This window comes from Giraffa tippelskirchi, chromosome 4 (genome assembly GCF_054371585.1).
Source record: "Giraffa tippelskirchi isolate mGirTip1 chromosome 4, T2T-mGirTip1v1.2.pri, whole genome shotgun sequence".
In the NCBI taxonomy this organism is placed as follows: Eukaryota; Metazoa; Chordata; class Mammalia; order Artiodactyla; family Giraffidae; genus Giraffa; species Giraffa tippelskirchi.
The window spans coordinates 198,260,522-198,271,021 of NC_137278.1; the positions used below are offsets into that span (position 1 = coordinate 198,260,522).

Consider the following 10,500-nt stretch of genomic DNA (forward strand, 5'->3'; position numbering starts at 1 on the left):
AAGGATGTGGATCACTTCCCAGACTGGCCCATGAAACCACACAAACCCAAACACTCTCTCTCCTTCCCCCATCTGTTGACCAGATAAGGAGGATGCCAAGGGCTGCAGGATGGAGGGGTTGAGGGAGCCATAATGTGGAGGCTGGCTGAGTCCCTGAGTCACAAGGTGGAGGAGAGCTAAGCAGAACACCTGCGTGGCTATTATATGAGTAATTCATAAACTTTTATCAAGTTAAACTACTAGGTAAACATTGGTTACAGCAGTTAGCCTACCCTGGCAAATACAGGGCTACCCTGGTGGCTCAGACAGTAAAGAGTCTGCCTTCAACACAGGAGATGTGGGTTCAATCCCTGGGTCGGGAAGATCCCCTGGAGAAGGAAATGGCTACCCACTCCAGTATTCTTGCTTGGAGAATTCCATTAACAGAGGGGCCTGACGGGCTAATAAATCCCCTAGTCTAAAGATTATGGAATTGAATTACAACTGAATTTCTGTGACTTGCTTACTGTCAGATGCTGTTCAGTGGCAGAGCTGGGATTCACAGGCAGATTTTCTGACTAACACCGGTGCTTTTGCCCCATCCCACAGCTGCTCCATCATCACTTCTGCTCCTGCTCTCAGAGAAACACAAATCTGCTGAGACAAGTGATCATCTCCTACAGATGCATTTACAGCTCATTGATGCTGTCCTAATTAGGACCTTAATGAAGATGGCCTCTGTGGGGTGGGGGGGAGGTGGGGGAAGACATGGCAAGCAGGGAGGTAATCAGAGCCTCGTCCTGGCCATAATATGGGAAGAGATTCTGCAGAGTCACCTTTGAGGACCTTGCAGCAGCCTTAGCAACAGCAGGCACCAGGGTTAGCCCAGAGGGTGGGTTGTGCTCAGTCCCTCATTCATGTCCACCTCTTTGCAGCCCCATGGACCATAGCTTGCCAGGCTCCTCTGTCCATGTGATTTTCCAGGAAAGGGTACTGGAGTGGGTTGCCATTTCCTTCTCCAGGCCATCTTCCCAATTTAGGGATCGAATCCACATCTCTTATATCTCCTGCGTTGGCAGGCAAGTTCTTTACCACTAGCACCACCTGGGATGCTCCAGAAGGTGGGTTAAGAGGGTCTTAAAGGGCTGCACTGTGCTCATTTTAGAAACAGGTAGAGCGTGTGTGGTCCCCAGGAGAAACCCAAGGAAGCCCCAAGCATGCACGGAAGAATCCCTGAAATGTAACCATACCTTGCCAGCACATTGGCACCTCTGCTCCTCTGTTCAGAAATCCTTCAGTGGCTTACTCATGGCTACAGCGTGAAGTCCAGCACCTTAACTGCACCCAAGGTCCCCTGAGATCTGCCCGTTTTTACCTGTACATCTCCGGCCCCCTCCTCAAGGACAACACAGGCAGAGCGTGGAGTAGTACCTTTTGCTCCAGCAATGTAGACGATCTTAACTACCATGCCCCCAGGTCCTTGCAAACTCTGTTTTCGCTGCACGGATCCCCAGCCCTGTCCCACCCCCTTAAATCTCAGGCCAGCTGCCTTCTCTTTCTCCAATCTGGTGGGACACTCCTGTTCTGTGCCTCACAACAGCCTTTGCACACCCACATGTCAGATTGTGTGCACTTGTTCAATCTTGTCTCCTACCAGGCTATGCATTGAACATCCCTGACACCCTCCATCTCCCTGCATAGCACTGGAACATACAGCTCCATAAATGCAAGGTAAGGACAGCAGTAGATGGCTGAATAAGCAAAATCCTGACCTAAATCCACTTGGTATTGTAGTAGGTAGAATAATGGCCCCTCCAATGGTCTTCACATCCTGATGCCTGTAACCAATCACTAAGACATGTTACTCAGCACAGTAGAACTAAGGTGATCAACTGACCTTAAGATAGATAATCCTGGGGACTTCTGTGGTGTTCCAGTGGTTAAAAATCTGCCTTCCAATGCAGGGGACATAAGTTTGATCCCTGGCTAGGGCACTAAGATCCCACATACTTCATGGCTAGAAAAACAAAACCTTAATCAGAAGCAACATTGTAACAAATTCAATAGAGACTTTAAAAATGGTACACATCAAAAAAAAATATCTTCAAAAAAAAAAAAAATCCAAGAAAGGAAAATCAAATAAGCAGAGACTTTCTAAACCGAGGGACCAAAAAAAAGAAAGAGATTGGTAGCAATGTTTCTTCAATGAATACATATCATTTATAGAGTCTGGAGGAAAGGTGTGTTTTAACAAAAGTGATTTGAAGTCATGTCTTTTGTTTATTTCAAAGGCTATATTTTTTGATCCTGCTACACACTGGAAACCCAATTATAGTCCTCATCTGACCATTCACCAGTTGTGTGACCATGAACTGGTATGTTAATCTCTGAGAGACTTACTTTCTGCCTTTGTAGAATGTGGACGTAATGCTTACATGGTCAGGTTGTTTGGAGGATGACGAGTGGCATTTGTACAGCCCCCAGAGCCCAGCACCTAGTAGATGCTCAATAAATACCATGTCGGTGAGGAACATCTTCCAAGATGGGAGGCTCCTTTTGCTCTCAGCTGGGAGGTGCTGACTCCATCATTACAGACCAGACCTAGTCCCGTGGGTCTAGAGCCGCTGGAGAACGGAACTAGGAGAACACACACCTAGGAGAACAGAACTCTTTCTTTCTAACACACCTGCCTCTGCCTTCTTCCTCTTGGAGCAGCAGCCCCGGTGCTGGCCTGGTTGACAGAGGAAGTGCTCTGTTCCACCTAAAACTTGTGCCTGAAAGATTCACCCACACCATCATTCCACAGAGTCATCTTCTGAAGCCTGGACTAGAAACTTCTGTCTTTCAGCAGATGACTCCCCTATATTCAGAAATAATGAACTAGTGAAAAAGGCTGGATTTCTTTAAAGTATTAAATTTAAAAATTCAAGCTACACCTTTGTCTAAAGTATGATCCTAATTTTATAAAATGTATATATTTAGACACATAGATTCAAAGAAAAAAGACAAGAAGGAAATAAGGAGAAATTTATAATTATTACCTGAAAGTGGTTGGATGATGTAGGCTTTTTTGTTTGTTTGTTTGTTTTTCTTTTATGTGTTTTGGAAATATTTACAATGAAAAATAAGACCTGAGTATTATTTATCCTTTTGTTTCTCTATGCATTCCTGAAGGAGAAGGCAGGATGGAGGATGTTTCTTTTCTTTTCTTTTTTTATATGCATTCTTATTTTTTCAATATTCTTTTCCACTATGGCTTACCCCAGGAGGTTGGAATATAGTTCCCTGTGCTATACAGTAGGATCCTGATGTTCATTCATCCTGAATGTGATAGTTTGCATCTGCTAATTACAAACTCCCAGTCCATCCCTCTTCCTGCTCCCCTCCCCCATGGCAACCACAGTCTGTTCTCTATGTCTGTGAGTCTGTTTCTGTTTCATAGATAGGTTTATTTGTGTCATATTTTAGATTCCACATATAAGTGTTATCATATGGTATTTGTCTCTCCCTTTCTGACTTACTGGAGTGGGTTGCCATTTCCTCCTCCAGGGGATCTTCCCGACCCAGGGATTGAACCTGCATCTCCTGCATTGGCAAGCGGGTTCTTTTCCACTGAGCCACTGGGAAGCCTTGTAAAAGGACTTTTAACACACTGTTTTCTTTTATTCCAGCTGTGGCTTCAGAGCTGATTTGCATTCCTAGTCTAGAAGTCATTTTTGATCACAAATATGAGGAGTGATGACAGAGTTGAAAGTCTTGCTTATCAGAATAAGAGTCCAAGAGAACCCCTGATTGACTCCAAAATTTCCCCCTTTTAAACGTGGGATGTTTGTCTCTGTTCGTGCTGCTATGTCAGGGGAAAGCACTGCCAAATGGAGTTTTTCCATATTTGACTCAAAGCGGGTGGAGGGTTGAAGTTGATCCTTGTTATAAAGTTGGTGCCAACAGTTGGCCAGGAGTAAGCATTCACAGCCAGATTTTTGAATTCCAGTAACCAGGAGCCCATAATCAAAAGACTCCTACAAACCCCCACCTCTCTCTCTCTCTTTGAGGCCTCCGGCCAAGAAAAGCAGGAACCTCTGGAGCCAAAAGGATCCAAGGATGGAGTGGAGAGAGACGAGAGTCCTGGCAAAGAACTCGACTGAGTGCACTTATTCCAAGCATGTCTGAGACGAAGTCTCTCCATTGCTGGACTGGCCAGGCCCACTCCCGCCTCAGGCCAGGGCAAGCTGGACTTCAGAACGGTTGCCTGTTTCTACCACATCGCACTCAGTTGGTGACCAGCCAGCTGGTCTATTTACCCAAAGAGGCCCAACCCAACCACAGCCATCACCCCACGGAGAACTTGGCTGCTTCTTTAAGAACCTCCCTTCCTTGCCTTCTGGATAGAACAGATCCTGGACTGTTTTTATTTTTTCAACACCCCTGCCCTCCCTGCAGACATAAGCGGGATGTTTAGAAAAGCTCAAGATGGCCAGGGGTCTGCTGTGTTGGCCATTGGTTCCCACTTGGAAAGTAGTTCTGATCAATATCAGTGGATCTACTTCTGCTAAGGCTTTGGATAGAGCCCAGGGCTCCTGAGCCTCTCTCTCTCTTCCCCCCTGAGAGAACGTGGCTACAGGGAGTTCTACAGGGTGAGGTAGAAGACATGCCTTCCCTTTTTAAGGAATTTTCTTATTAGACTTTGAAGAAATCTTCCCCAATCCCAAAAAGTTCAAAGGAGAAAGTAAGTCTCATTTTGTTGTTTACTCACTAAGTCCTGTCCAACTCATTGCAACTTCATGGACTGCAGCACACCAGGTCCTCTGTCCTCCATTACCTCCCAGAGTTTGCTCAGATTCATGTCCATTGAGTTGATAATGCCATCCAAACATCCCATCCTCTGTTGCCACTTTCTCAATCTTTCCCAGCATCAGGGTCTTTTCTAATGAGTCAGTTCCTCACATCAGATGGCCAAAGTATTGGAGCTTCAACTTCAGCATCAGTCCTTCCAATAAATATTCCAGCTTTATTTCCTTTAGGATTTCCTTTAGGACTTTGCTCTCCTTGCAGTTCAGGAGACTTTCAAAAGTATTCTCTAGCACCATAATTTGAAAGCATCAATTTTTCGGTGCTCAGCCTTCTTTATGACCAACTCTCACACCCATACGTGATTACTGGAAAAACCATAGTTTTGACTATAGGGACTTTTGCCAGCAAAGTGATATCTCTGCTTTTTACCATGCTGTCTAGGTATGTCATAGCTTTCCTTCCAAGGAACAGGCATCTTTTAATTTCATGGCTGCAGTCATCATCTGCAGTGATTTTGAAGCCCAAGAAAGTAAAATCTGTCATTGCTTCCATTTTTTCCCCATCTATTTGCCATAAAGTCATGAGTCTCATGGCTGGGGGTCTCACCCCTTTGCAGAGCTCTTCTCAGTCTCCTAAGGGCTGGGGTAGGATCTGAAAAAAAAAAAAAAAACCAATTCCTCTATGGCAAACAACCTGTCTGATTAAAGGTCTGTTGGGCAAAGTGTCCATGAGTAAAGACCCCCTCTTGCTCCCTCCAGATTGAACAGAAAGATGCACAAGAGCAGGTTCACCACTGATGAACTGAGCCAGTGCCTGCTCCTCTACAACTGAGTTCATCCCAGAAGCAAAGGTCCTAAGATTTGGGGATGGAGATTGGGAAACCTCAGGCACAGTGAGAAAGCCAGAGCTGTCCTGCAGGGAATGGACTAGGAACAGCAGCAGCCACACAGAGGCCCCCTTCTCCTGGCTCTTTCACACGTGCCTGCCTGGCCAATCCCCAGGCTCAGCTATCAGCGTTTCACTACCTGCCACTGTCAGAGCTCCCTGGTGGGGGGTTGGGGGAACTCCCACTTCAGCACCACGGGGGCTCATGCAGCAGCTATTAGAGGCAAGACTAGCCCCTGCCCACCCCGCACCTTCCATCACCCTGCAGGATCCGCTGCCCTAGGACGTGCAGGTACTGTTGGTGCCCACACAGCCACACCCATCCTGCAGGTCCTCCATCACCCAAACTGGCTTTGCAGTGATCATGCCTTTTACCCCCAAGTCAATTCTTTTCTGCTCCCTCAGTCCATCGCCCCTTTTCCCTAAGCCATGCTAGACAGTTCCCAGTGATGCAGTGTTCCAGTCCAGCAGAGCAAGGCAGGCTCAGCAGGTAGCCAGTCGCCAGAGCAGCAGCCCTCCCAGGACCCAGCAACTGGTTACAGGTGTGGAAGATAAGGCATCATCAGGATGGCAGGACCCATGCTTAGAGTGGGCTTCCTTGGTGGCTAAGATGGTCAAGAATCGACCTGCAATGCGGGAGACTTGGGTTCGATCTCTGGGTTGGGAAGATCCCCTAGAGAAGGGGATGGCTACCCACTCCAGTATTCTTGACTAGAGAATGCCATGGACAGAGGAGCCTGGCGGGCTACGGTCCATGGGATCTCAAAGAGTTGGACGTGACTGAGTGATTAACACTCACGGCTTAGAGTACAGAGCATCCATCCTGAGGCATCTTCACAGAATCCGTAACACCTTCCCTGCACCTTCTACCAGTCAGTGACAAAAGACTCCAGCAGGCGTTGAAGGCATCCCTCCATAAGGCTGGGGCTGGGACTTTTGGAAGAAAGGGGTCCCCCAAATTATGATACTAGAGCTTTATGCAGAATCTCCTTTTTTGCCACTGTCGTTGTAACCCATATTTCTAGATTTTCTCCTTTCCCGCATGGATCAGAGGAAACTGGGGAACTATAAATACATTTGACTTTATTCAGCCTTCAGCAAAACTCTCCTGCCCTGGAGAGAAGCCCTGGAAGATTAAAAAGTCACAGGGAACCAATTACTGAAGATGGTTACAATTGTGAGAACCACTGTGCACCCTTGAGAAGCCACCAGACACCATATCCATGCTGCTGCCCATGGGACCACAACTCCCCTGGCCACTGGCCACCCACAGCACAGGGACACATGGGCATGAGAAGAAAGGGCTCCTGGGAAAGTAGCTTTGTCAAAGGCATTTTGAAAAGTTTGGCAAATGTGTGACAACATGCCTAGACCTAGAGGACATGATACTAAGTGAGATAAGCCAGACACAGAAAGACAAATACTATATTGTCTCATTTATATGTAGAATCTGCTGCTGCTGTTAGGTCATTACTCATGTCCGACTCTTTGCGACCCCATGGACAGCAGCACTTCAGGCTTCCCTGTCCGTCACCAACTCCCGGAGCTTGTTCAAACTCGTGTACATCAAGTCGGTGATGCCATCCAACCACTTCATCCTCTGTCATAGAAGGTTAGTTAGTTTTAGATGTTGTAGGTTAGTTTTTTACAATTAACCAAATTTATAGAGGTAGAGAGTAGAATGGTGGTTGCCATGGGCCAAGGAAGGGTGATATGGGGAGAGGATGGTCAACGGGTGTAAAGATGCAAGATGAGTGAGCTCTGGGATCTCCTCTACAGTCTAGTGTCTATCGCTAATCATTCTGCATTTTAAAAAAAATTTTTGGCATGTGGGATCTTAGTTCCTCCACGAGGGATTAAACCCAGTCCTAACTGCTAGACTTCCAGTGAAGTCCCAATAACTCTATATTTTACACTTAAAATTTTCCTAAGATGGTAACACTTATGGTGCATGTGCTAATAATGATAGTAATGGACAAAGGAAACTTTAGGAGGTGATGGATATCTGCGCTCTTGATAGTAGGGCTGGGTTCCCGGCTGACACTTGTCCCCAGACTCATTAAACTGCGTGCATTTAATGTGTACATATCAATCACTCCTCAATGAAGTGGCTTAAAAAAAATGTGGCAAAAAAAATTTGGTGAAAAGCAAAAAGGACAATTTTTTAAGAGGAAATCCTTAGAAACCTGGTTTGATTGACTATTTAATGGAAAACCCTGGGCAATAAATTAGCGGAAACCACCTGGCAGGTTCCAGCGCTGTTAAGGTATTATGCCCAATAGTTTATCAACAGGTATTATCTTTAGGGTTCAGGAACAAAAGTTAGAATTTTGAGGAATTTTCAGTAATGCCCCAAATCATAAGCTATTGTTTGTTAGTGCCTCAGTCATGTTAGTTGCTCTTTGTGACCCCATGGACTGCAGCCCATCAGGTTCCTCTGTCCATGGAATTCTCCAGGCAGGAGTACTGGAGTGGGTTGCCATGCCTTTCTCTGGGGGATCTTCCTGACCCGGGGATGGAACCTGGGTCTCCTGTACTGCAGGCAGATTCTTTACCATTTGAGCCACCAGGGAAGTCCAAGTTATTCTTTAATTATTTCTAAAATTAATTATATTCTTTACTCATGGATATCTAAAAAATTGTACAGGAAGAAATATTAATTTTAGTTGCATTTATGAAAACTAGAGTCTATAGCAGATATTCAAACACTAGAAAACACCAGCAGGACGCCCTGGTGTCCAATGGTTGGAGCTTCTCCTTCCAATGCAGGGGGAACAGGTTTGATCCCTGGCTGGGGAGCTAAGAGCCCGCATGCCTCTGGCCAAAACACATAAAACAGAAGCAATATTGTAACAAATTCAACGAAGACTTTAAAAATGGTCCAATAAAAAAAAACTTTAAAATAAACACCAGCAAACATCATGGTGTATTATAATGTAACATTCAGATCTCCCAGTGAGACATTAACAGTTAACAGCACTAGTCAGAATCATACGTTGAAATCGCTCTTTTTAAAACGTGTTTTGCTTCCAAAATTTATTATTTCTTGGAGCACCATTCATAAGGTTTGTGGAAAGCATACAGTGCACAAAATGTATTAATAAATTAACAAAATGTATTAGTTATTATTTTATTTGCAACAATCACTCACCATTAGAGACAGGCAGGTCACAGACACACACTTACAACATGGCTATAGCTATAGCTTGGAAGATTAGCTGGTTAATCATCGTTGCTTTTCTTCTGGGTGTTCCTGTCGTGGTTTCCAAAACTATCACCCTTAACCTTGGATTCTGTGTGTCAGCGTCTCCTGCACTCATGTTCCATTGCACTCCAGTGGATTCCTTCAGATCAGTAACATCTCTGTGCTACTTGTAAAGTTTTCATTCTCAAAGGAGAATAATAGTTTTTTTCTTGTTTTCCTAACTTCTCCACTGGTTTTCCTCGAAATTTGAAATTTGGAAAAACACAGAAATTTCCCAAGCAATTCTTCCAAGTATGAGCTGCAGGTCTGGTGGGGATGGGCCATTAGCAGGGTCCCTGGAAGGGAAGTAGGTAGTTTGATGGGGTGGGGGAGGAACTGGGACTTGGGGCTGCCGTCCAGCCTCAGGACAAATCACCTGTGAAAATAGGAATCCATAAATCTGTCTTCTTCAATTTAGCCTTGGCTAGAAAACATATTGGCTTTCCTGGTGGCTTAGTGGTAAAGAATCTGCCTGCCAATGCAGAAGACCCAGGTTCAATTCCTGGGTCAGGAAGATCCCCTGAGAAGGAAATGGCAATCCACTCCGGTATTCTTGCCTGGAGAATCCCATGGACAGAGGAGCCTGGTGGGCTATAGTCCATGGGGTCACATAGAGTCGGACACGTCTTAGCGACCAAACAACAATAGAAAACATATTGGAAACAGCAGCCCCCAGCCTCATTTAGTAGCTAGTGAAGAAACTTTAAAGAATGAAGAAGACTGACCAGGTGCTTGGAAAGACAAGTCCTGACTTAACTGTGATGACTTGTCAAAGAAAGAAGGAAAATATTAGGGAAATACTGACACAACAGTTTATATCAATTAAAATAAAAACTACACCTATTTCTTCCTTGTCATAAAGTCGAGTTTCTGCCTAAAGCTCTTTGTTAAGAAGGCCAAACAAATTTCTGGTAATACTGAGAGATTTGATTTTTATAGTTTCAAGGACAGTAGACTTGAAATCCTGACACAGGTTTGCTCTTTGAAACTACACTTGTCAAAATGTTTGTGGGGGGAAAAAAACGTGTTTGTTAAAATCATAACAACTTAAAGTCATGAGAAGTTGACTTATTCACGAGTTCTAGTGATAATTTTTCACCAGGACATTACTCAGTTCAGTTCAGTTGCTCAGTCGTGTCCGATTCTTTGCGACCCCATGGACTGCAGCACGCCAGGCCTCCCTGTCCATCACCGACTCCCAGAGCTTACTCAAACTCATGTCCATTGAGTCGGTGATGCCATCCAACCATCTCATCCTCTGTCACCCCCTTCTCCTCCCGCCTTCAATCTTTCCCAGGACATTACTGACCTAACTCTATTCCACTTAATCTTTGTGCAAGGACTTTACCAGGCTTCCCTCGTGGTTCAGTGGTTAAGAATCTGCCTTGCAATGCAGGGGACACTGGTTCGATCCCTGGGTCCGGGAAGATCCCACATGTCACAGGACAACGAAGCCCGTACCCACAACTACTGAGCCTGCCCTCTGGAGACCACGAACCGCAATGAGAAGCTACTGCAATGAGAAGCCTACACACAGCAATTAGAGAGTAGCCCCTGCTTCCACGAGAGAAAGCCCACAGGCGGCAGGAGGACCCAGCACA

At 45.4% G+C, this 10,500-nt stretch overlaps 1 non-coding gene across 1 annotated transcript; it reads left to right on the top strand.

Moving 5' to 3' along the window:
* Positions 1 to 9,341: 9,341 nt before the first annotated feature.
* Positions 9,342 to 9,414, top strand: TRNAG-GCC (transfer RNA glycine (anticodon GCC)). Its single transcript has one exon. It is a non-coding gene; the product is annotated as a tRNA-Gly (tRNA).
* Positions 9,415 to 10,500: the final 1,086 nt, after the last annotated feature.